The sequence below is a fragment of the Manis javanica genome, chromosome 14 (genome assembly GCF_040802235.1).
Source record: "Manis javanica isolate MJ-LG chromosome 14, MJ_LKY, whole genome shotgun sequence".
Classification (NCBI taxonomy): Eukaryota; Metazoa; Chordata; class Mammalia; order Pholidota; family Manidae; genus Manis; species Manis javanica.
Genome location: NC_133169.1, coordinates 7,232,249 through 7,236,063, shown reverse-complemented (window position 1 = coordinate 7,236,063; position 3,815 = coordinate 7,232,249).

The window sequence follows — 3,815 nt, the reverse complement described above, 5'->3', positions numbered from 1 at the left end:
GGCATTAGTCCAAGGCAAGGGAGGTGGGGGGCACTTATTCTGCCAAGAAAGGATAGAGGGAATCAGAAAAGTGTTTGGTTTAGTGGTTCTCACTTTAAAATCACTGACATAACTTTCAGAAAGTGCTGAGAGCTGGGCACCACTTCGAAGTGTCTGGTTTAATTAGGCTGGGATGGGTCCTGGGCATTGGTTTGCTGTCAGAGCTTCCCAGGTGATTAAAATCTGCAGTTAATGTTGAGAATCCCTGGTTTAATTGTAGGTATCTTTCTAGATTGGTGATAACAGGATAGGATTTGAGAAAACTCACACTTGATAAAGGTTAGATGAATAGAAGGTGTTAAAGGTTTGGGACAGGTGAGGAAAAGAGAAAGAGAAGCAAGTCTGAAGGGAAAGGACCAAAAACAACTTAGTGACTTTTATGGGCCACTGAAGTAGAAATGAATGAGGCTTGGTTCTCGTTCTCAAAGATTGGGAGAAAAGTAAGAGAGAGACACCTCATAACAACCCAGTGACAATGCAGAATTCTTTATCAGTAAGGGTTGAGTTGTTTTGGTGTTGCTATTTTGCTACCTTTTTACTAAAAGTGGGGAAAAAAATCCAGCTGTTTCACAGTATGGACTGGGTCTGGAAATACTTCTGTAAGCAGTAAAAGGAACCTTTCTAGGAAAGTGGGTGTTGGAGAAAGAATTCTAATTATCCGGGGAGATCAGACTGTTCCCAGTTTTATGCACAGGACTGCGAGAAGATGACGGCTCTGACCTGGGATGTGGGCATTACTAGGATTACCTGTACCTGGCAGGTGACTGAAACTGCTGATCACTCACCCTGGAGAACTCTGATGCCATCTGGCGAGGTGTGAAGCTTTTATGTTTGAGCAATGTACTGAGATTCCCACTTCTCAGCAGAGGTGCTGGGAAAGGGCCTTCCTTTTCCCGGGAGTAGGGGACCTAATCCCGGCCACTGTGCTCTGGGCCTGCCAGTCGGGAACGGCATCATCTGCAGGGCAGCAGGCCCCTCTCTCAGCCAGGACTTCCCCTGGAGAGTGTCTACTTCCTCTTCTTGACCTCTTTGCTTGTTTTCAGGGAGACCCAACCTCCCAGGGATGCTGAGAGGTCTCTGGATCTGCTTGTCCCAGCCCTGCTGCCTCAGGTCCATGAGCTGGGGAGGAGTTGAAAGAGCTTTTGAGGGCCCTGGCTTTTGGCTGGGAGCCCCCGTCCTTAGGCAAGATCCCCAAAAGCACTAGGAATCCTCTGGGCTCAAAACAAAGAGGGAAAGTTTGATTGGAAATTGACGGGGCATTGTGGGTATGTGGAGGGGGCTCTTTCTGCTACCTTACTAGCCCCAGTTTTTATAAACAAGAATGGAGGCTTGAAGAAATTAAGAAACTTGCCCATGTCCTTAAAGCTAGGAGCTAAGCACTGGAAGCTCAGTGTGCTCCACTCTACTATCATGCAGGCTCTTGACCTCCCTGTGTCCCTATAGTTTGGGCCCCTTGGGAACATCCCTGTTGGCTGTCACCTCAGCATTCTCCTCTCCCCTAAGGAACCAGGCTACGTCCCTTGGGCCTCAGGGCGTTCAGGCCTCCTCTTTGGGTCTCCATTTTTTCACTCCTCAATTAAAGATGTGTGGAACCAAGATGGGTTTCCAGCCTAGGGGTGAAGGTGTGGGGTGGTCCTGAGAGTTGACACATGGGACACGCCACACCAAGAATTAGATGTTGGACCTCTCTGCTGTCAGCCACTATTTTTGTTACTGAGATATAATTGAAAGCCCCCAATCTCACCCTTAGAGAAGAAAAAGGAGACACCAGGTTTATTCCAGCTTGATTCTTGGTATCTGCTAATCCTGAAGTCTCATCTGTTGACATCCTGACTTTGGTTTCAGGCTTTAGGTGGGGCCAGTCTACAGAATTACCTGTAATTCTGGGGTCAGAAACCCTGTTTCTGATACATTGGGTCCACTGGAGGTCTGTGAAACAGGCTAGCGTCACGTGTGTACACTTCACACTGAGCCTGCTGGCTACCAGCTGGGGCCATGACAGCTAGGGCACCCCAACTGTGTGTCACATTACACACTTGCTGCCTAGCACTGGGGGGTGTGCTCTGGTAAGGACTGAGGACACTCTAAGCCCGCCCTGTCTCCCTTTACCCTTTCCCAGCTCTCCTGCCTCTTGTCCCTCTGACACCTGGTTGTGGTCACTTCCAGGACCTCCGGGGCAAACCAGGGCCTGGCATGTGATAGGTACCAAGCAAATGAGCACCCGGATGCCTGCAGGGACTTGGGTACCTGAAAAGATAATTCTGCATATTTTATGCAGTCTGGGTGCTGAGTCACTTGCTGACCCATGGGGTGGGAAGGGGGTTGAGACAGGCAAGGGTTTGGACAAAGAAGGGTAGTTTCTTAAGGTTCTCCATCTTTGAATTGTCACCATGCAGGTGAAGGTGGCTCTGTTTCTCATCTTTGGTCAGGTTAGGATGGATGATGGTAAGGGATAAGATTAGGTCTCAGGAAGAAATTTCACCAGGGGGAGCAAAAATCCCCAAACAAGTGAGGAACAGAGGCCGGGTATCTCCTTCTCTGGGACTACTTAACCAAAGGGTTGGGTGAGAAGGTACCAGGATGGGAAGCTGGAGAATGTTGTGATGTTGGAGGGCCTTGCCCTGCTGGGCAGGAGCCTGTAAAGGTGCTTTTCAAGGTAAGGTTACTTCCTTGAAGGTAAGGTTACTTTTGGAGGTTACTACTGTAGGTAAGTGCCAGGTTGCACAGCAATGTTACTAATGATAATATAATACTTTGCTTTCTCCTGCTCCCAGGAGAGCATGGAGTTCCCACAGCCTAGACTTTTACGGTGGTGTCACTCTTGTTGGGTTCACAGCTATTGCCCCACTTCATGAACCCCAAGTGGTTTCTGGGCATGCTCTAAAGGCAGAACTGCCCCGATTATGTGGGATTTTATGTGATCCCCACAGTCCCTCTGGAGAACCCTTCACTCCAGGGCATCTGAAGCCCTTGGGGCCAAGAGTCCTGCCTGCTTGTGGTTAGGGCACCAACTGGCCCATGAGTTTGGAGGTTTCCTGGGAGAAGGGCCCCTCTCCCAGCCATCCACCTTCCCGGCGCCCTCGCCTTCTCCCCCTCCCCTGCTCCCCCAGGGCAGGGTTCCCTTTGTAATTAATCCCAACTCTCAAACCAGAGGGGAGGAAGAAGTGTTAATGAGGGAGCGCCCCAGACCGACTGGGCGGCTGCCGCTCGCAGCTAGAACACTGGGTAATTAAATTATTTTTGTAAGCGGGGGGGATATGGTGGTGCTGCTGTCAGGGAAATCCCCGTATGCCTGGGAAGAGGGGAGCGTCTCTCTCCACTAATTAAAATCAAGGATGACTCTCCCTTCTTGCAGCCCTAGGGGGAAAAACATCAATCTTTCCAGTTCCCAGATTCCACTGATTTTGTGTAGCCAGGTCTGTGGCCCTAAAGAACTGAACACCGCCATCCCGGGGGTCTAGGGAATCGGTCTCCGCCAGGCGGCTCGAAGGAAACAGCTCCGGCTTGGGGGGGGGGCGGGCAAGGCCAGGAATCGAGGGGTCCCCATGCCACCGTTCAGGGCTGGGGTCGCAGACCCGCCGTTGATTCCCAGGATCCAGCAGGGCTGCCGGGCTTCTGGAGGCTAAGGGTTGGGGGAGCGGCGACTCCTGGAAGAGCCGGGCCGCAGACAATGGACGCGGCGGCGGGAGGGGCGGCGCCTGCAGGAACAGCCGGGAGGCGGCACCCGGGAGCGCGCGCGCCCCCGCCCCCTGCACCCCTCCGCTCTCATCCCCTCC